This window comes from Phocoena sinus, chromosome 10 (assembly GCF_008692025.1).
Source record: "Phocoena sinus isolate mPhoSin1 chromosome 10, mPhoSin1.pri, whole genome shotgun sequence".
NCBI lineage: Eukaryota > Metazoa > Chordata > Mammalia > Artiodactyla > Phocoenidae > Phocoena > Phocoena sinus.
In genome coordinates this window covers 94,482,430-94,505,878 of record NC_045772.1, presented here as the reverse complement: position 1 = coordinate 94,505,878, position 23,449 = coordinate 94,482,430, and the positions used below count along the sequence as shown (strand labels likewise).

The 23,449-nt window shown below is 42.4% G+C and overlaps 1 long non-coding RNA gene across 1 annotated transcript in view; it reads left to right on the top strand.

Moving 5' to 3' along the window:
* Positions 1-23,449, top strand: part of LOC116761261 — a 110,036-nt gene that overhangs the window by 72,299 nt on the left and 14,288 nt on the right. The gene's annotated exons all lie outside the window — the stretch shown is intronic.

The window sequence follows — 23,449 nt, the reverse complement described above, 5'->3', positions numbered from 1 at the left end:
GTTTTTGTACGGCCCACAAGGTTTTTACATTTTTAAGCATTGTTAAGAAAAAAAAAGACATAAACGAAGATAGTTATGCAACAAAGACTGTGTGGGACCTGCAAAATCTAAAATACTTACTCTCTGGCCCTTGCTTTATGAGATAATGAATACATGTTTATAAAATTAAATTTTATACTTAAAACATTCTCCAAGGAATTTAAACTTATAAAGTAAAAATAATACATAAGGAAGCATAAGTTTCATACACAGAAAAATAGAGAAATAAAAATGCATATTTTGAAACCAGATAAAATGGAGAATTTCCTGTTGACTTAGTCAATGAAAATTCGTGGGGAAGAATTTGTAAGAACTTGAAAGTTCACCTTGGATGACCTAACTGAAAGAATCTAAGCAATCTTGAATTCTTGTGGCAAAATGAACATTTTTAATCTTGCAAAATTGTATGCTGTGAATGATAAATTATATTCTCCTAAACATCAAGTGTTATCGCTCATAAATTTCTCAGGTTCACCATTACTTCCATTCATGATAACTAGAGAAAAATACTCTTTAAACTGAATGTTAGTAGTTGAGCAGATAATGGCTCAACAATTTAGTAAATGCGAAGCCACATTCCATTCTCTTGCTAACGATTATAGTTGCGTTTGTACAGAACCCAGTCATTTCTCCACGTAAAAACAGTTGCTTCACCTCTTCCACAGACCCCCACGAGAGTTTACATTGTGCCATGTTCTGTAATCTTTACCTAGAATTAGGGCTTGGATATTTTTGCAGTTGATTTCCTTTCGTAATTAACTTCATTTTTCTAGTTTTCTTAAGAGGCAGGGTTACAGGAATTGCCACGTAAATGAATATGCAGTTTGGTAACTTGAGCTTAGCCAGGGACACTATGTTTTTATGAGGACAGCAGCCAAGTTGATCTGTTTACATACGGGTGGTTACAAGCAAAACATATTAGTCATGGAGAAGAAAGGGAGAAAAAAGGCAGAGACCCTGCCCTGTCCCCTCCATCCAAGGAATTTGGCTTTAAACACTCAGTTTAATGGAGACTTCCTTTATGAGGCATTTCCTTACCCCTCTGCCGTCTGTTTGTGAAGTTAGAATGATTACTTCTTTCCTTATACCCCATCCCATTATACCCAGTTCAAGTGTCTATTCTATAACGATTCCAGGCAATTGGTTTACATGTCCGCTTCTATCTGCCAGACTGTAAACTCCTTAGGGAAAGAACTGTACCTCATGTGTCTTTCTGGTCCCCTTGACAAATACAGTGCTGACTACAGAGCACTTTCCACAAACCTTTGTAGATGAGTAATTACACGAATGATTTGGAGTTCTTGGGAAATGGCAGTGTCTTGTGAGAGTGGAGTCTTCTAGGACAAGAGAGAATAAAGAGAAATAAGGGTGCTGGGTATTGGAGGTCCTAGGACTCACCCCTCTTCCCTGATGGTTTCTCACTATAGAGAGAACATATCCAAGGCTCACTAGCCAAATGGAGATAGTAGCAGAGATGGCTTTCTGTTCCCAATATCCATTCTCCCCTCCTTCCAAGGTAATGGAATCCTGTTTTTTGCCTGGACCCATGGCCACCCAGAAGGGAGTCTACAATACCCAGCCTCCCTTACAGTTGGGTGTGGTCGTGTGACCAGTGTCTGGCCAATGGGGTGCAGCACAGTGTGGCAGTTCCCAAGCCTCTTCCTGGTTTTCCCTCCTCATTATATGGCTTGGATCAACATGGTGAGGGCTACAGCCTGGGGATGGTCGGGCAAGTAGGCCAAGGAGCTTGAGATCCTGGGGACTTCCTGGCTCAGAGCTGCCACAAGAGCCTTAGACTATAAACCTGGACTATTGCCTGAGGAAGAAATAAAGTTCTGTTTTTTAAAGCCACTGTTACTTTAGGTTTTCTCTAGCAGTCTCAGCCACACCTCTTCCTAAGCAATACAGGGCTCAGCATTGATGGTCTAAAGAGCTTAATCTCCTGCAGGGATTCCAATAAACTGACTTACAAACAAACAAGGCAGAGCTGTAAGGACTTCTGCCTCTTCTCCAACCCAGACCTAGGCTTCAGGACTCGCTGAGTAAAGCTGGGTCTGCAATGTTCATTATGAGGAAACTTCCCCAGTTTTCTAGAAGAACAATAGGAGAGAAAGTTGGGGGGTGGGGGGAGTAGAGAGAGAGGAAATAGAGAAGACAAAACAGAGAGACTGAAAATAATAATGATTAATATTAGGCCTCTCCCCTCTCCCTCCCCTCTCCCCCAACATGAGAGCCAAATACGAAGAAGAGAAAGCTGAGACTTCCACCCTAACTGAGGAAAACTGCAAAATATTAGAGCTCGCAGGGACAATAAAGAATAGAGAGGCCAATTCTGTCATTTTACAGATGAAGTGAGGTCTGGGGAGAAGAAATTACTTTATTCAGATCACACAGCTGTAAGAATCAAAGGCAATAGTGGATCCTAAGACACTAATTACTGTTCTATAGTGTGTTTTCTTGTTAATCACGGATTGTTAAAGATGGAAGAATGCTTAGTCCAACCTTCTCATTTTAAAAGTGAGGAAAGGTGTATTGAGAGAGGACAAGTAATTTGCCCATGGTCACAAAGCTAGCTTTTTACTAACTCAAGCTTTTCTTCCCGAGTCTTTGCATACATGTACAACAAGTGTTGGGTAATCTCAGTTATCAATCCAGGGTACACGTGCATATGCAGAGGAGCGGTAGAGTAAGAAACATAGCAAATATCAAAACACCCTCAGTTTATGTGGGTCCAAGAACAGTTAACAGTTTTTAACATCTAGCACTTTTCTTCATTCTCTAACTAGCAGCCAAAGTTATTTTGCAAAACTATGTCTCCAAGTCCCCAAGAGGGATATATGTGTAATTATGTTTTAAATTTGCAAATGTTTTGTCTTTGAACTCCTAAATGGTAGCAGCGTTAATCTTTGTCTTTAAACTGCTGTTAAGTTAGTTATGGTATGTTTCTGCATACCTCCCTCTCTTTCTGTGACTACATAGAACTTCTGTGAGCAGGTCATATGGCTCCTACAACTGAATCCATCAAGGAACTATCAATTTCCCTTTGAAAATAACATTGGCTTTCAACCTTGATGGAAACAGGGTAGAAGGAACCGAGATCAAGGAGAAATTAATTTGGAAAGGCTGAAGCCATCCTAACTCTGTGAACAAAATACACATGAAAGTTTCAGTAACGTGTAGGGGCACAAGGGGGAGTCAGAGTCCCCAGAAGGGCGCTCATAGGAGAGGTGGCAGAAGTGGCACGCGGGAGTGAGATGGGGTGTGGGTGGCACCAGGATGCTAAAGGGTATTCTGGGAAGTGCTGGGGACAAGGGCACGTTGTGACTCGGGGTCTGCTCTTACTGGGAAGAAGCCTGGGGTGTGTTTACCTGGTGGCTGTCCTCTGTCCGAGCAGTACCCGTTGATGCCCTTGCAAACATTCCCATTTTCCCACTTCATTCTTAATGAGGCCAAATTGGTCATGCAGCTCACAGAAAAGGAGCATGTCTGTAGCTCTGGACGCAGTCACAAACTCATTGTACCTTGCACAGGAAGCTCGGCAGTGACGCTCACATGTCATGCTCTGAAGGTCAACTCCGAGTACACAGAATCAGGCTAGGAACACAGACAGCTGAGCCGAGCACTCGCACCTAAAACAGGAAAGCCATACAGTGGTTTCCCTGTACCCTGAGCAGGGACAGAGGCAGGCTGGACACACCAGCCTCGGCCCTGGGCAGACTGCCCTTTGGAAAGAAAAGCAGTCCCTCCAGACTTTCCTGTTGGAAGTAGGGCCTGGGATTGAGGAGAGTAAAGGAGGTCGAAGGAAGCCTTCCTGCTGCAGCCAAACTAAACCAGGCTGAGCCCTGAGATCCTTTACCCTGCCATGTGCCTTGTTCTCCAGGCACCAGGGAGCGCTCCTAATCCCCCAGCATGCCTCTCTGATCCCAAAGTAGTCCCTTTGCCTGGAGCACCCTTGTCCATCCCACCCAGACCCACACAAATCAGCAGTAAAGAATTTGAATGGACTTAGAGATCATGTGCTCCAATCCCTTCTATCTACCCATCAAAGTCCACTTCAAACACCACCTCCTCCATAAAGACTTTGTGGTCCCTCTGTCTCTGAATACACTGGCACTTTGGCACTCCCTTATGGTATCCATCACATGCCGTCTTGTGTTAGAGTTATTCCTGAGCATGTTTTTCACACCCACTACAGACATGTTGAAAACTACAAATCTTTTTTTTTATGGTAGATTTATGTTTTTATGCAGATTCACTTTTTTTTAAACTTATTTTTGGCTGCACTGGGTCTTCGTTGCTACAGGCAGGCTTTCTCTAGTTGCGGTGAGCGGGGGCTACCCTTTTGTTATGGTGCGCGGGCTTCTCATTGTGGTGGCTTCTCTTGTTGCGGAGCACGGGCTCTAGGCACGTGGGCTTCAGTAGTCGTGGCACGCAGGCTCAGTAGTTGTGGCTCATGGGCTGTAGAGCGCAGGCTCGGTAGTTGTAGCGCACGGGCTTAGTTGCTCCGTGGCATGTAGGATCTTCCCAGACCAGGGCTCGAACCCGTGTCCCCTGCATTGGCAGGCGGATTCTTAACCACTGCGTCACCATGGAAGCCTGAAAACTACAAATCTTAAAAATATTTTGCTTTCCTAAAAATTAAATAATAACATGCATAGTTTCTACAATTAGAGCTTTCATGCTTTGGGAGGAAAACATTCTTTTAAGCAAAACAAAACTTTGTTTCTCTGCTTTTCTAGTTTCCCAAGTGTCTGCTTCGTATGTTTAATGGGTATTTACTCAGCCAACCTTGATCCCAAGCACACGGCAGCCTGTGAGCATTTTCAGGACAGAGGCAGCCCTACTCCTCTCTGTGAGCTCCCAAAGATTAAGCAGGAAGCCCAGAACACAGTAAGAACACAGTAAATGTATGATGAGATGACTAGAACTGGCATTAACTCAGTGATGATCAAGAAGTTTAAAAAGTCTTCTTCATGCTCCACGGAGACCGCACAGCTCCCTTAACACAGGAAACATCACGACTCTTGATAAGCCTGCAGTACAAAATGCATAGCTTCCTACCCTTCCCGCCCCCCAGCTCAGTGCCCTTGGTGGGGAGCCACCTGCCTCCAGCCTTCTTTGCAAAAGTATTCACAGGACAATGGCATTAACATTGCACAGACTGGGCTTCCCTGGTGGCGCAGTGGTTGAGAATCCACCTGCCAGTGCAGGGGACACAGGTCTGAGCCCTGGTCCAGCAAGATCCCACATGCTGCGGACCAACTAAGCCCGTGCTCCACAACTACTGAGCCCGCGTGCGATAACTACTGAAGCCCGCGTGCCTAGAGCCTGTGCTCCGCAACAAGAGAAGCCACCGCAATGAGAAGCCCGCACACCGCAACGACGAGTAGCCCCCACTCGCCGCAACTAGAGAAAGCCCGCACACAGCAACAAAGACCCAACGCAGACAAAAAGAAAGAAAGAAAATAAATAAATTTATTTTTAAAAATTGCACAGACTAACACGTCTTTGGATTTTTCTGGGGGCCACTGCTGCTGCTACTGCTGCAGTTTCTGCTGGAGTCCATTTAGCAAATGTCTTGGGAATGCAGTTTCTCAAATGTCTTAGAAGCTTCTCTACTTTTGATCCCTGCAGCATCACTTTCCACATCCTCAATCAGAAGTCAGAAGGTACCCACACTGTTTCCTGTGTTCACGGTAGCAGTAAGTTCAGAGAGCAGTAGACTCCTGGGTGGCTGCCAGGTTGGGGGCGGGGGGCGGGCAGAGAGGACACAGCGGCAGCAGCACTGATTCTACTTAGTTTTTTATTTATTTATTTATTTTCGGTACGCGGGCCTCCCACTGTTGCGGCCTCTCCCGTTGCGGAGCACAGGCTCTGGATGCGCAGGCTCAGCGGCCATGGCTCACGGGCCCAGCCGCTCCGCGGCATGTGGGATCTTCCCGGACCAGGGCACGAACCCGTGTCCCCTGCATCGGCAGGCGGACTCTCAACCCCTGCGCCACCAGAGAAGCCGTCTACTTAGTTTTTTAAATCAAGATTAGGAGGACCAGATCAAAATACAGACCTGCATCTTCTAGGGCATCTTCTAGTCAGTCTGGTCAACGGTTTTCAAAATATGATCCGTGGCTGCCCTGAATTCCTCGATGGAGGTCTCTGGGGGATGCCAGCAGAAGGGGTAGCGGCAGACAGTCGTGAGAGAGAATGGAGTGGGCAAAGCTTCAAACATTGACTCACAGCAACCTTTCTCTGTGTGTCTTACTTTATAAAATGGATTTTAAATTGTATTTTATTATTTATTTTTTATTATTAAAATTGCCAAAAATACATGAAAATAGGGAGAACCCAAAACACCCCAACTTTAAATGAAATAACCCTGAGTGTTTTGCCTTACCTGTTTCTGTTTTATTTTTCTTAGAAGCATCTATTCGAAATAATACTTCTGTCACTAATTTTTTAAAAAATACTGGGTTAGATAGCTCACTTCCAATATAGATTACAGTTTGCTGGCTCCAGTTGCTGCACCATGAACTTAATCTATTGAGAGGAAAGTGTCAGGTCTGGGTGCCGGATTTCATATTTGCAGAGATTCCATTGTTATTGACCCAAGGTAATTCTCTCTTCAAGATATTGCATTGAGTTCCCATTGCATTATTTTCTCACATTTAAAATCCTCCTCATGGGAATTCCCTGGCGGTCCAGTGGTTAGGACTCAGCGCTTTCACTGCCGGGGGGCCCGGTTTCAATCCCTGATCAGGAAACTAACATCCCACAAGCTGTGTGGCGTAGCCAAAAAAACCCCTCCTCCTCAGAAATTCAACACCTTCTATTATGATACTCAAAAGGATCTAACGTCTCCCCATAGTAGACTGTTACTTTGATTCCCCCAATGAGCCACCCTCTGTGTGATGCCCTTGTGTGGTCCCCTCTCAAGTTGACATCGCTTGCCAAATGCAATGGATTCTTGATAAGCTTTTGTATGGAACTTGTCTCCTTGGAATGCTCCTTGTTGAAACCAAGCCCACGTGCTGGGAGCAAGCCCAAGCAGCCACATGAAGGGGCCCTTGTTGAAGAAGATTGAGATGCATGACTGACAGCATCAGCTGAGTGGAGCGACAAGCCAGCAACAAGCACCAACGCCCAGCCAGAGAAGCGAGGCCATTAAAATCTTCCAGCCACCCCAGTGCCCCAGCCGGTACCGCGCGAAGCAGAACTGCCCAGTCAACCCCCAGAATCATATGAAGTAATAAACTTCATGTGATGTGAAATTGTGTTAAGCCACTACATTGTTTTCTTTTTTTTTTTTTTTTTTTGGTACGCAGGCCTCTCACTGTTGTGGCCTCTCCCGTTGCGGAGCACAGGCTCCGGACGCGCAGGCTCAGCGGCCATGGCTCACGGGCCCAGCCGCTCCGCGGCATGTGGGATCTTCCCGGACCGGGGCACGAACCCTTGTCCCCTGCATCGGCAGGCGGACTCTCAACCACTGCGCCACCAGGGAAGCCCAAGCCACTACATTTTAAGGTGTTTTGTTATGCAGGTGTTTAGTTATGATAACTAAAGCACATCATTTTCTCCACTCTTCCTAGACCAAAAAAACAAAACTTCTCTTTCAGTTCAATAAGCATATAGTAAGTGTATAGCACACGGCAGAAACTATGCTAGATACTGGAACCACAATGGCAAATGAGTCTATTCCTGTCCTCTGGATTGGTCACCTGGTAGGACAAACAGACACGTAAACAACTAAAAATAGTGGAGAGTCACACATGCAATAACAAACGTGTGTACAAGAAATAGGACTAGTAGGAAGGAGTAATTAACTATTGAAAAAGGGTGTCAAGAAAAGCTTCTTAGAGGCAGAAGCACCTGAGCAGGGTTTATAAGGGTGAATCGGGGAAAGCAGCTGGGGCATGCTGCAGAAATGATAGTAATGGAACATGGTGTGTGCAAACAACTGCAAAAGTTCATCTCTACTGGAAGGACGAGGGAGGGAGAGGCAAACATGAGAGTGGAGGTGCGGACAGGGACCAGGTCACGGTAACGTAGGAGAGCTTCACTTAACTCTGTGGGCAATGAGGAGAGTTTAAAGGAGAGGAATACCAGACACAGTCATGCTTTGAAAGATCATGTGGACTGCTATTTGCAGGATAGATCTTCAGGAGCAGAACCAGAAATAATAGCATTTGTTACAGGCTTGAACTTGGGCAGTGGAAGTAGAACTGAGGGGAGAGAATGGGTTTGAGTAATATTGAAAAGAGAAAAATGGGCGAAGAGAGAAAATTTTGTGTTTCACCATCCCCTCTTCAGAGCTGGTGCACTAGGGCTAGGGACAAGACTGGCGCAGCTGGGAGAATGGCTTCATGCAAGAGGATTAAGCAAGTAAGTAAATATATGGGGGATAGCAGGGCAATTTCTCACTGTTGGAGAAAGGCGTTACGAATGTGGAAAGGAGAAACTGTGGTATTGGATTGGAATTGAAGATATCAGTTTGAAGTCATGGTTTAAGATAGATTACATGATAGATGATAGGTAGGTAGGTAGATAGATATGGAAATAGGTATGAACAGATAGGTGTGTTATATTTCGTAGCTGTGGGCACCAAGAGGGCTTAGAAGCAATGACACCCCAGTTGGGCTGAAATCCCAGCATCCAAATCTCAGTTTCTGCCTTCTTGGAGAAATGTCTGATTCCAGGGCTAGGGCAGGAAGAGAACAAGATGATGAGTCTGGAAATGTTGTTCCAGAAAGTAAAGAAGCTCTCAGAGAGCTATGAGGACATGCCCAAAGGACACAGGAGCCAGCCTAACGGGACTCCCACTGGCCAGAGCTGGGATGATTTGAACCCCAAAATAAATAATGATACTGATTATAATCCATCAGGGAAAAAAATCAAAGTTCATGAGTTCATACTGATATAAATACACAAATAAATAAATATGAGGGAGAAGAGAAACCTCCACCTTCTAGCAGAATGCCAAACAATAAGTATAGAAGAAATGATGGAATTAGAAAATCATTACTTGGCAACCATCACAGTAATAACGAGTTTAGGTAGAATCATCATTGGATGCTAAAACTCACAGGGAGCATTTGACGAGGATACGGACATAGTCTCAAAACAGATCCCGCAAATATTTACCTGATTATTTAAAAGTACAAAATACTTACTAATTAACTTTAAAGTGGACAAACTTAGCCAGCACCATCTTAAGTGATCAAAAAAGGTGATCAGTGACAGGGTAAATTGACATTTAGTTACTCCCGATAAACTGAGAAAACACAGCATTACTTCCATGAAATTCCTGCCAAAAATGCATGCCTCGAATCTAGTAATGAGAAAACATCAGATCAACCCGAGATGAGGGACATTCTACAAAGTAATTAGCCTGCTCTCTTTAAAAAATGTCAAAGTTGTAAAAAACAAGGGAAGAATGAGGAAATATTCCAGATTGAAGGAGACTAAAAAAGACTTAATGACTAAGTACGACACATGATCCTAGGTTGGATTCTGAAATTATAAAGCACATTATTGAGATGACTGTAGAAATTTGAATGAGGCCTATAGATCAGATGGCAGTATTACAGCAATATTTATTTCCTGGTCTCCATGGTTTCCCTCTGGTTAAATAGGTGTCCTTGTTTTAAGGAAATACATAACTGAAGTAATAAAGGGTGATGGGATATCATGTCTGCCGCTGCTCTCAACTGGTTCAGAAAAAAGTAACAATACTATGTATAAGTATACAGATGGAACAGTAAGACAAATGAGGTAAAATGTTAACAACTGGGGAGTTTGAATGAAGGATATATGGAAGTTCTCATGCTATTCTTGCAATTTTTCTATAAATTTGCAATTCTTTTAAAACAAAAAAAATTTTTAATGAAGTAATATTCTAGAAAGTGCAAACTCATCTGTAGTGACAGAAAGCAGATCACTGGTTGTCTGAGTGGGGAGGGGCCAGAGGAAAGAATCAGAATTACACAGGGACACAAGGAAACTTTGGGGGGTAACAGATATGTTCATTGTCTTGATGGTGGTAATGACTTCCTTGGTGTAAGCATATGTCAAAACTTACACTGCGCCGCCCATTAAAACTCTATTAATAAATAAAATAGAAAAAATTATTTTAAAAATTCCTGATTCCTGCCTTGGGAATCCAACCAACTTTTTTTGGTCATGCTCTTCCAATATTCCTGGAATGTCCTATCCCAGGAATTTCCTCCATCTTATCCACGCCTCCATAATCAAGATGCTAACGGAATTCCATCTCCTCCATTGACTCTTCCTTCACTGAAATCTGCTGTCTTTCATTGATTCAACAAATCTTATCGTCGAATTTTAAAGCATAGTAATCTTTACAGTTCATACGGTGGAAGTATACAGTCTTTTCTGTTGCTATACTTATAATCATTTCAAATATTCATTTTTATGTTTCCGGCTTATTTTTACATCAGAACTGAACGTCAGATGTTTAAGTTCCTGGAGGATACATACTGTTAAGCAATACTGTACGACGCCTACCTCGGTGCCATCAGGGGAGGAGGGACGGGCAGGAGGGGAGCACAGGGAATGTGGCTGGGGTCAGACGTGGGGCTCCAGCCCCAGTGTCACCGCTAACCAGCTGTCCGCTGTGTGCCAAGAATGCCTTGCCTCCACCTGAAACTAACACAACATTGTACATCAGCTACTTCAATTAAAAAAAAATGCAGCATTTAGCAAGGTTCATCTTACAGTTGATGACATTTTACAGTTATAAATGGCAGCACTTTTTTTTCCTTAGTGATGTTTAAAATAAAGGTGTAGGGCTTCCCTGGTGGCGCAGTGGTTGAGAGTCCGCCTGCCGATGCAGGGGACACGGGTTCGTGCCCTGGTCCGCGAAGATCCCACATGCCGCGGAGCGGCTGGGCCCGTGAGCCATGGCCGCTGAGCCTGCGCGTCCGGAGCCTGTGCTCCGCAACGGGAGAGGCCACAACAGTGAGAGGCCCGCGTACCACAAAAAAAAAATAAATAAATAAAAAAATAAAGGTGTAAAGTGTTGACTATTTCCTGTGGTTAATTCACTACTGCACGGGTACAGAATGGTTGTAAATGTATGGATTGTTTACCTTCGTGATCATGTGGCCGACTGGGAGCTGTGGCTGGCCGCCTGGCTGCTGCCGCCCAGCATTATGGGAGATTATTGTACCATGTATTGCTAGCCCAGGAAAAAACTTAAAATTCAGAATTTGAGACAAATAAATTCAATGTAGGTGTATCTTATATGATTAAAAAAGGCAGGGGGAACTAGTCTGGATTAAAGGAGGTTAAAGAGAAATGACAACCAAAAACATAAAAGTAAAAGAGAATGTTTTGCCTCACCTCTTTAGGTCTAGATTTCCCATATGTCAAAACAAGGGGTGGATTAAATGTCATTCATCCACCAACAAAATGTTCTCAACTTTTAGGTGATTTGAGGTGTGACCACTAGATGGAGCCCATGAACCGATGTCCGTGCTTAGGCTTTACAAGGAGAGGTGGTGAGAGGGCAGAAAGCTCAAAAAGCATGGGTACAGATGTCCCTGTGCTTGATGCAACCGGGCTGGCACCGGGAAAGAACGAGAAGTTGTCCCCCTCCGGCAATGGTGTTCCTGTGTCTTTAACATCTGGGTTAGGAAATTAGAGATCGGAGGAAGGCAGGCTAAAGTGAAAGTCACAAATATTTTTTATTCTCTTTACTAAATTCCAAGGCCCTTTGACATGAAGTATGCAAATCCTGTGTGATTTTCTGTGTTATCTGAAGTGAAACTTAGAGTTTCACATGTTTTTAGCCAAATGTGTTCAAATGAATATTGTTTTGAGAGAAAGGGGATGTTAATCACTTATGTCAAAGGCATTCAAGGATGTTAAAGAGAAATGGTTTTTTAGAATTTGAAAATAAAGTTTCTATGAGATTGATCAAAATGGATGAGAATTAAAAAAACACATCAAGCTATAAGCAGATAGAAAAAATTTTGTGTCATTTTTGTATGCTAATACAAAATGTTCTGTTCTATGTTCTGTTAACTCTTGAACATAGAAGTATCAAATGCTATAGTATAACTGATTCCTTGTTGAGTGTTTATAAGTCACACGTATAAGAAGTGACATACTATGTGCTCCCTGAATAATCCCTTTCTTTTATCACTGACGTTTCCTAATGAATATTTCAAAACTCTTTGTAAACTGACTTCTGCATCTCTGTTGGGGGGTATTCCCTTCCACTGTGCACCTTTAGTGGTCAGATACTCTGTCTTTGGGAAGAACATATCCAGATACTTAAGAATGATAATTGACGATGGTGGGATTCAGGCAATATCCTTCAGATTCAACAAGCACTTAATGAGAAAATGGTATTTGGCAGGAATTTTAATTCCTTTATTTCTCACAATATCTTTGTTGATAGCCTTTTTTTTTTTTTGCGGTACGCGGGCCTCTCACTGCTGTGGCCTCTCCCGCTGCGGAGCACAGGCTCCGGATGCGCAGGCTCAGCGGCCATGGCTCACAGGCCCAGCCGCTCCACGGCATGTGGGATCTTCTCGGACCGGGGCACGAACCCGTGTCCGCTGCATCAGCAGGCGGACTCTCCACCACTGTGCCACCAGGGAAGCCCTGATAGCCATTTTTAATGACATTTTATAGAGAGTGTAACAGAATCTTAGAGATGTTAAGTAATTTGTGCTAATAACACACGTGGCAAAGCCAGGATGCACACCAAGGTCTCTTGATGTCAAGCCCAGTTCTTTCCAATACCCTGAGGTGGAGAGGATGACTGATTACCTAAGTCTTAACACAGAAGGCAGAGCCCTCACAGGTGAGTAATCATGAAGATATGGAAGAGTTTCCTCCATCCTTGTTAGAGCCGCTCTCCCATTTACAATTACTGTTCTTTTTTCACCAGCGAAGAGGAAGCTGTAGGGGACAGAGCACACACGGTTGCTTATAATCAACAGCACAATGCTGCATAACCTCAAGAGTCAGCAGCAAACGAGGGGAAATCGTGTAAAAGCGCTGACCGACATATAGCAATTAAAGGAGCACCCTACTGCTTCTGAACGGTCACCTCCATTGTCCCCAACCCAAGCCAGAGAAGGAAAAAGTGCCCGTGGGACTCGGGCTGAAGCTCGCCACAGTACCAGAGACCTGGTTTTCTTGTTGTTGTTGATGATGATGATGTTTTAAAGGGATGGTGCAGACAGTGAATTCTCTGAGCTACATGGGGGAGGATTTTCTCTAAGTGTTTTTCTTCTTGCCCACAAGCTAGTGCAGGATGTCCAGTTCAGCCAGTCCTTATCGAGGCAGCTAGATCTGACACTAAATTAGGAAGCTCTCCCTTCACTTAAGAGAGCCAAAAAAAAAAAAAACAAAAAAAACCAAAAAAAACAAAAAAAACAAACAAAAAAAAGAGAGCCAAGAAGGGGGACATGAATGCAGAGAATATCTAAATTTTCCCCTAAGGCCTCATAAAGTAGACATCTTTCTTCCTTATTTCCTGCAGTTCAGGAAACAAGACCGAAGTAAAGGAATTATGAACTGTACTTGTCAGCCCCGTAACTTTCATGTCAAACTGAGGGTGCTGGCCTCTAAGTAGAAATCTCTCATGAGGAGAGCGTCAGTCTAAGCAGCAGGAAAGTTTGGTTCACGCCCCATGTTTGCTGACCTGGATGCAGAAGAGAGAGGTGGGCTGTTATGCTCCATTTCCCTAATGACTTTCCAACCCCGTTCAGTTCCGTGGGCAGCTGCTAAGACAGGGTCTGTTGGCCCAGCTTGCTGACCAAGTCTTGGCTGGTCTTCTTATTGTGGCAAGTCTGAACCAGAAGAGAAGTTCTGGGCACTGTTTCCTCTCTTTTATGGATGCAGCCTACTGCTGCAAAAGGCAGACCACCCCCTCCTGCAGTGTTTCTGGTCTGCTGGCTTTTGCAGGGGCGGGCCGGCGCAGTGCGAGGAAATTCCTCCTTGACCTCAGCATTCCTTCCTGACAATTACCATATGCCTCTAGAGACTTGGGAAGCTTCACCCAGGTTTGCAGTGTCACTGTGGGGGCCATTCTTATCCAGAGCAGAGCTGAAAGCTTGCTTTCTTTCTTTCTTTTTTCATTATAATAAGCTACCTTGTTTCTATGAGATTCTGTAACAGTAAATTACACAGGTTAATTATTCCCTCCGTTAAAAGAAGATTTTCTCTAAATCGTTTCAGGCATGTTGCCTTGTTGCTGGCCTGTGATGACTGGCACAGGTAGCCAGGCTGAGATAATTAAAGGATTTTCCTGTGTCAGCAGCTGAGAATAACATTCTCACTTCTCTAACTCAGGAGGAGACATTGATTAAAGTGAGAAACAGCCATCACCCCAGGGAGCACGCCCTCCTCCTGTCTCTGCCCCCAGATTGTCAGCACACCACCCTTCCCCTACACTCCCCTGGGAAGAAGCGGGTACAGGAAGGAAATGTTGTGTTGCCCAAGACCACCAGCCCATCTGCAGAAGGGCAGAGAAGACCTGCTCGGGGAAAGAGAAAGATGGACTTACAAAACAGTTATACAAGGGCTTAAGTGGTTTCTTTAAAAAGCAGTGAAATTTTTAAGTTAGTAAGGCAGTCTATTTTTTTCCAATTTTATTTATTTACTAAAAAGGTTTTGCCGGTTAAATTTTTGTAGAATTGTTTATTTTGTGAATGGGAAACACGTGCATAATTAAAAGGCTACTCTCCTCCCACCAGTCTGCCCGCCACCAGCTTCGGTTTCCTTGTACATCCTTCAAAAGATATTTTCCTCAGTTATAGGTTGTATGTATGTGTACTTATTGTTTATCTGAAATTCAGATTTAACTGAGTATCCTGTATTTTATCTGGCAGTCTCACACTGGGTGTCACTGCTTCTAGGCCTTCTCTGGAACAGAGCTAGAATATACATAATAAAAAAATTACAGGATAGAAATATAGCATACATATAATATGCAAAAAGCATAATATATAAAATGTAAATAATACATAAAAAATATATTAACCCATGTTTATACATATACACATATCTATTATCATTTATTATATAATAGAGATACATCTATTATTTCTATATTATATATATCATATAAATAATATATATAAACTATATTAATCCATGTTTATATACATATGCATTATTGTTTCTATGTCTGTGAATATATATATCATACAATATATACTATATACAACCTATATATGTATTTATAACTTAAATATGAATATACATATCAAATATATAAGTTAAGTGCAAGTTCATACCCCTGACTCTAATCTAGTGTCACAGGGGTCCTTCTGGTGTCCGCCCTTTGCTCATCTATAACTTCCCTCTCAGATGGTGAAAAACCTGGCCCCATTATCCACCGTCCATTTACTCCTGTGTCCATTATTATTACTTACTTTACATGTAAAGCAGTTTCAGAATTGCCAACTCACACCTCCATGAGAAATAGATTTACCATCTGGAGTACAGTGGTTACATACAGCTCCTTTTGCCATCAGCCTTACAAGTCCGAGCAGCAGTTTCCAAAGTCACTTAGGTGAGCTCCTTCTCCCCCATTCCCTTCATAGGGAATCCACTTGTAATACAGTGGGATTCATTCGTCAAAGTCTGCTTTCCATCCTGGGATCCCCAACATCCTGGTGGATGTTTTATAATTGTATACACAAAGGTCACTCTTTGTGATGTACAGTTCTATGGATTTTGATAAATGCAGTCATTTATCTACCAACTCAGAACCATACTGAACAGTTCCATCACCCTAAAAATTCCTCCATGAATTCTCTTTGTAGTCAACCCCTGGCATCTGTTTTCTATCCTCGTGGTGTTGCCTTTTTTAGAGTGTCATGTAAATGGAATCATATAACATGTAGCCTTTGTAGTCTGGCTTCCTTCACTTAGCAAAATACATTTAAAATCCATCCATGTTGGGCTTCCCTGGTGGTGCAGTGGTTGAGAGTCCGCCTGCCGATGCAGGGGACGCAGGTTCGTGCCCCAGTCTGGGAAGATCCCACATGCCGTGGAGCAGCTAGGCCTGTGAGCCATGGCCGCCGAGCCTGCGTGTCCGGAGCCTGTGCTCTGCAACGGGAGAGGCCACAACAGTGAGAGGCCCGCGTACCGCGCAAAAAAAAAAAAAAAAAAAAATCCATCCATGTTGTTGTGTGAATCAATAAATAGCTCATTCTTTTTCATAGCTGAATAGTATTCCATTATATGCAAGTACCACAACTTGATTATCCATTAACCTGTTGAAGGTCATTTTGGTTGCTCCCTGGTTTGGGAGATTATAAATAAAGCTGAAATAAACATTTTGCATATAGGTTTTTGTGTGAACCTAAGTTTTGAATTCCTTTGGGTAAATCTCTAAGAATGCGACTGCTGGGAAATTGTGTGTTTTTGTCCTTGTTATAGTGACAAAGGTGCCAGGACAGCCTGCACATGTAATGTTGAGAGTATAAATCACCACTGAGATGCAGGAGGAGAGAGCAGGTCAGGAACGTTTGGAAAGTCGGGGCTTCAACAAGCTCCCTTAAACAGAGGGGGGCAATGGGCAAGCTTTTTTGTTTAAGGATCAAAAAGGGAATCTCCCAGGTGTGTCAGCCTGTTGAAGGCAATCCATAAGCAAAGTCACATATCCTGTATCACAGGACCACTTGAGAGGAAATATAATAATTTAATTTGGTTTTATCTATTCTGGTTCCCTTCACAAACCCCTGCCTCCTGATTAATAGGGATAGGGGAGTCAGGTTCTGATTTAAAGCTTAGTTTGCTCTGGTAACTTACACAATCCCTGTAGAAAATTCTCAGTTATAAATAGCTCTGGGGAGAGGCATGAGGGGCCCCTGGTCTCGTGACGGTCCTTGGCGTGTGCTGGCTGACATCACCTTCTCCCCAGGGCATTGATCCTTCTCCCTCTGGCCACTGGGCTCCCTGCAGGGATCTGATGCTGAGATCTGTGGCTGGCGAGCTTGTGCCCTGTGTTCTCTTGGCTTGGCTGATACTATGCACACTACATGGGTGTTTAGGGCAGTGCAGGGAAGTGAAACCTCAGGAGCTCCCTCTGTCTGATCATGCTGGATCAACAAGTCTGCTTTGCACTGCTGTACCTCAGTTCAGCACAAGGCAGCCTGGAAGGCAGTGTCCTCAAACAGGAGGAAGTGAGGATGGGTGAGGTGAAAACTGGCAAGTGGCCGATGATGGGAGGCTGGAGCCTATCCTGCCCTTGGTGACATCATTCTAAGCTATTGCATCTCACTTCTGTGGACCAAAGCTAGGAGACAGGAAATCACACCGCAACGTCTGCTCTCAGGCACCTCCCTCCTGTCCCTCCATTGGTCTTACCATGATTCCAACAGGGTGGGAAAAGACCTGGCTTTCCCCCTTCCCATTCTTGCCAGACCAACTGTAGGTAAAACTCAGTGGTCTATTCCAGGACGGACAATCGTGGTTTCAAATGTCACACTCTGAAGGCACAGTGAAGTGAGGATTATTTTGTTCTTGTGTTTATGATGATATTACAGCTGTGCTAAAAAAATATACTGTACACGGACATTATCAGATTAAGCTCTCATCGAAGTATTTCCAACTCACAGGAGAGCAATGGTCAGGGAACAAATTTACATTTTAAAGGGAATTTCTCATCTAGCAGGATTCTATCACACACACACACACACACAAGTCCCTGAAGATAGGACTGCAATCAAAGTAAGATTCTGAGTGACACATTTGTTAACCAAGCAAGGAAGGCCATTCACGAACAGCAAATTAATAAACTCATGTTTGTTTGTAGCAGCCAAAGGAATGTGTCCAGAGAAAATAAACTTCCTCAAGACTACTAGCCTTTTGGTGACAACGGTTGCTGGCAGAGTTGAAAGTGTCGGGAGCGACAGCAATAATCGATTAAAAAACAAGACAAGCAACTGGAGTGGTTTTCCTTGGCTCTGGATGAGTCAACAGATGTTACAAATGCTGCTCAGTTGTTTATTTGAGGAGTTGATGCAGAGATGAAGTGACTGAGAATCAGTCTCTGTGAATAGTCTGCATGGAAGGGGGCGCCCAAAGCGTTCCATGATTCTGTGTGTCTTCACTTTAACATACGCACAACTCAACCAGGGGGACTTGTGAAAATGCAGATTTTAATCCTGTAGATCTGAGATTCTGCTTTTCTAACAAGCTCTCCAAGGTGTCAGTAGCGCTCCTCTCCTAGGCCACATTTCAGTGAGCAAAGCTGGAGTGTACTTAGAATGGGACTAGCTTTGTAGCTTAAAGCTGTCACCTGCGGGTCAGGCTGAGAAACACATAGGGTAGTGAAAAACAAGCCTGCCACCTAATGCCTAAAGGCATTTTGTGTAAGGTTCTAACTTTATTTTTTTAATTGAAATATAGTTGACCACAGTGTTATGTTAGTTTCAGGTATACAACATATTGATTTGACATATAAATACATTATGAAATGATCACCACAATAAATCTAGTAACCACTGGTCACCATACAAAGTTATTACAATATTATTGACCTTATTCCTTATCCTGTATATTACCTCTCTGTGACTTATTTATTTTTTAACTTTTTTCCCCTTCACCTATTTCACCCGTCTCCCCCCTTCCTCCCCTCTGGCGACCACCAGCTTGTTCTCTGTATCTCTGAGTGTTTCCCTTTTGTCTTATTCGTTTGTTTTGTTGTTTTTTAGATTCCACATATAAGTGAAATCATACAATATTTTTCTTTCTCTGTCCGACTTATTTCACTTAATCTAATACCCTCTAGATCTATCCATGTTGTCACAAATGGCAAGATTTCATTTTTTATGGCTGAGTAATATTCCATATATATATATATTCTATATATACATACCACATCTGCTTTATCCATTCATCTACCCATGGTTGTTTCCATATCTTGGCCCTTGTAAACAATGCTGGGCTCTAACTTTAAAAGGTTGGAGATGGTACAATGTGTTGATGTTTTAGTGGGGTCGTACACAACACCTGTCTGAATTCAAAACTAATTAAGATATAAGAGTAAGGCATATAGACATCAAAATATCACATTTAATACTGATAAAGTTATTTAGAGAAGTTGCCTTAAATATGAGCCAGGTAGGCTTGCTAATGGTCCTCTGAATCGAATGAAATAAATTAACTTTCTAAAATAGCAAGCCAGACCCAAAGACAGAGACTGGGCCACAGGCTCACTGCATGGCCAAGAGCTAGTAAGAACACACACTCTTCGAACAGCACATCCCCAAAAAAGAGGGAAAGGGGCTGAGCCCACACACTCAGCCCCTGGGGGAGGAGCCAGGGAGGGATCAGAGAGAGACTGGAAGTGTTACTTCAGAAAATCCCTCCGTGGAGTGTGGAAAGCCTGTGACCCACTCAATCCTTAGATGACTTAAGGAGAACTTGGCAGTAGGTGAGGAATTATAACACATTGGCAAGCACAAGATAACTCCCTCATGTATTATAATCTCAATCCAAGGTTTTGCTAACATATCGTTTACAAAGAGATTTACTTAAAAAAAAAATACAAATAGAGCAGGGCCATGCATCGACATCCTGACAGCCACAAGACTGGGAAAAAAGTAATTAGATTTTTCAGCTTCTGGAGACCAAGATTCATATGATTAGAAACACCCAAACGGAAGAAGAGTTTCCAAATACTGCGAGTCCAAAAAATAAAATTAAATTAAAACTGACCAGTGTCATTTATTCATGGCCCCACGTGGTAATTGATTCTCCATCTGTACACTCCACTCATTGTTCACTGCCTATTTGCCAGTTGTCCCTCCATGCTCTTGACTTTTGCAGTACAGCTGGAGACCCCTTGCCCAGTCCATCTTTATGGCCAGACTCTGGAGCTCCTCCCTCTTTTTCACTTCTTCCAGTGCCTCATTTGAGAGTGTTTTCCACTGTCTCTTTACCTAGAGAGAGTTATGTACATCCTCATCAAATCACCATGTGCTATGTTCCTCTCACCCACCATCCCAGGGATAATTTGCATCATTCTAGAGGGTTTCCCAGCTCTCCTTCAGCAGATTCACTTCTTTGACTGAAAGGGTAGTTCAGTGCATTTGAGTAAGTCACTAAAGCAATCTGGAGTTGAGTCCTCTTTTCTGTGTAACAAGGAAATAGCAGTAAATGGTCCTTACATGTTCCCTTCAACTCTGAAATTCTGTGATTCAGTGATTGTGGTTTTGAATACTTGAGAAAAAGCAGAGCTGTTGTTTTAATGATCTTAGCAACCTTTCTAAATTTGTTTAATCATTTAATCTAAATGACAGATTTATTAATCTAAATCAAAATATCATACAAGGTCTATACACAAAAATCAGTGGAATAATAATTCAACTATTTAAAACAAAATTTGATGGGTGGTTATTGTTTTGAGCTACAAATGGCTTTACTAAATGAGACAACATTTAAATCTACTTAATTTAGAGCTCCAGTGTGGTAGCTTACAAAAAAGAACTTAAAGCAAGTCAACCATATCATTTCTTTGTTAATTTGTGTGCTGAATAGCCAGTTCTGTTCTAATAGCAGCTGGGGTTTTTTAGGACAAAAGTGCTTAATCACAACCATTAATATGTACTTACTGACATAAATTATCCGCAGTCATTCCTCAATTACTGTATTTTATTTAAATTTCAGTAGTGTCTCCAAGGGTGTGATCTTCTTAAGACATTGGGGAACACAGTCTTAGAACTTAGCTGGAGTCCTAAGGTCTCACCTTGTGTTCGCTGCTTTTTTGCAGTCCTACAAGGATTTGTTGGATTGTATGACAATTGTATGCCTTTCCATTCCAGCTTTATTTGTCTTTATCTTGGTGGAACCCAGCTAGAGGTTTAACTCCAGAGATTAAGTTGATGTAGCTAAATATATGAGTTCAGAAACCGGAAGTTAAAGTCTTATCGCCAGATAACATCTCTCTTCTTGGGGAAGTAGGAATGAAGGTTACTTGCTGAGATTGTCAGAGCTGTGAGAAACCTGAAGATCCTCTAGGAATACAGTATTTTTACAGATGAAGATACTACAGGCCAGAGAATTTGAGTGATTTGCTTAACATTTCTCTGAGAAAGTTTCACAGGTAATAGAACCAGAGAACTCAGGGGTATTTCTTAAGAAAAATAGTACTTGAGTATGGGAGGAGGCAAGAATAACATGTTTCCATAAGAGAAGTAAGAAGAGCAAAGATGAATTGAAGAAGGTAGATAATGATCGGCTCACATAGAATGACCTAGAAGGAATGGTAAATGTCAACTAATTCAAATACTTTAACAGATTAAGAAACAAGGCCAGGGCTTCCTTGGTGGTGCAGTGGTTAAGAATCCGCCTGCCAATGCAGGGGACATGGGTTTGAGCCCTGGTCCGGGAAGACCCCACATGCCACAGAGCAACTAAGCCCGTGAGCAACAACTACTGAGCCTGTGCGCTGCAACTACTGAAGCCCGTGCGCCTAGAGCCCGTGCTCCGCGACAAGAGAACCACTTCACTGAGAAGCCCGTGGACCACAAAGAAGAGTCGCCCCTGCTCGCCACAGCTAGAGAAAGCTCGCTCGTGCGCAGCAAGGAAGACCCAACACAGCCAAAAATAAACAAATAAATTTAAAAAGAAAAAAAAAAGGAAACAAGGCCAGAAGGGTTAAGTGCTTTAGCCAGGGTCACACAAAGAGTCAATGTCAAAAGAGTTCTTAGAATCCAGGGTATCTCACTCATAGCACCTCATTTTATTCATTTCTCACTATGAAATTATCTCAAATAATCTGCTCTTTATCTAAAAAGTAAGGAAGTGAGCATCTGTAGAATCTCAGAAAGTATTAGAACCTGAAGCAGATAGAGGATCAATTTCTTCTCTGACATAGTGATTTCCTGCAAAGAATTGAGATAATTTTGGTTCAGTTAAAATTACCATGCTCCTTTATGAGAAATGTATTAAGAGATAAAGGTGGTGCCATACGAGTAAGAAAATGGTCCTGGCCCCGCAAGTGTTCATTCTTCTGTGGGGAAACATACACATTCACTCTTTACTGACTGCTAAATGTGAAAAGTGACAAATAGAAGTTTAAATGTATTGAGAATTTAGGAAAAGAATTTTGAAAAACATTTATCAGATATTAGATCTTGAGGTTAAAATATTGTTTAAAATTTATACTCTTTTTTTTAGTTGCAGCATGTGAACTCTTAGTTGCGGCCTGTGGGATCTAGTTCCCTGACCAGGGATCAAACCCAGGCCCCCTGAATTGGGAGCTCGGAGTATTAACCACCAGGGAAGTCTCTAAAAATTTATATTCTTAATAAAGACTTTATCACTTGGAAAGAATGAAAGAGATTGAAAAGTTTTCTAATTAAAAATAAGTCTGTCCTACAGAATCTTTTAAGATAGATAGCTTAATTGTGGCCAAATGAATTTTTTCTACCCAATAACGTTGATACTGCATTTTATTTAAATTTCAGTAGTGTCTCCAAGGGTGTGATCTTCTTAAGACATTGGGGAACACAGTCTTAGAACTTAACTGGAGTCCTAAGGTCTCACCTTGTGTTTGCTGCTTTTTTGCAATCCTACAAGGATTTGTTGGATTGTATGACAATTGTCATATGATCTAAACTGTATAGCCTACCCGCACACAAACAGATTCACCTCTATGGTTTTTCTTGCAAACTATTTTAGCTTCCTGATAAGACACTTTTCATGCCTTGCTTCACCCAATATAGTGAATTTAGATAATCATTAGTCAAATCATCACCTCACCAAAGCAGATCAGCAGGCCCTAAAAAATTTGAGAATGAAAGACAGTGGTCTCAAAATTTAGAAATCTAAAAATTTTACTGCCTCCACTAAACTGTGTGTTGTGCATTCATTCAACCAACCACCATTCACTGAGAAAATATAAGGGGCTAAATATTACGCTCGAAATTGAAAACACACTAATAATAAAGCTTAGCATCTACTAAGGAAGACTTATAGAGAAACCAAAATAATAGGCTGTGATGTGTGATGAGAAATACAGTCAAGGAGTGTTAGTCTTTGTTGGAAGTCAGAGAATGCGTTTTAAAGGAGCCAGCAAAAGAGTTAAACCTCCAGTTACGTTCTCCATCTTGTGCGGCTTCCAAGATCCAGTGGTTTCTTTTCACTAAACAAATATTTACTTAGTAACTGTAGACACTATTTTGGCCATTAAGGAAAGTGAAGAAAATAGGTAGCATGTTTTGGTTTTGGATTAAGAAACGTCTCGGAACATAAACCTCTTTTCCTCATTCACTATTCGTTGCTCTACTTGATGAACTTTAATGAGCAGATAGGAATCATTGAGCACTAGTAGTGAGTATATAAACACTTGAGAGTGCTGTTAAAGTGTTTACGAATCCTTAAGAGGCCTTACACAGGTCAGACATGTCCCAAGTCATCT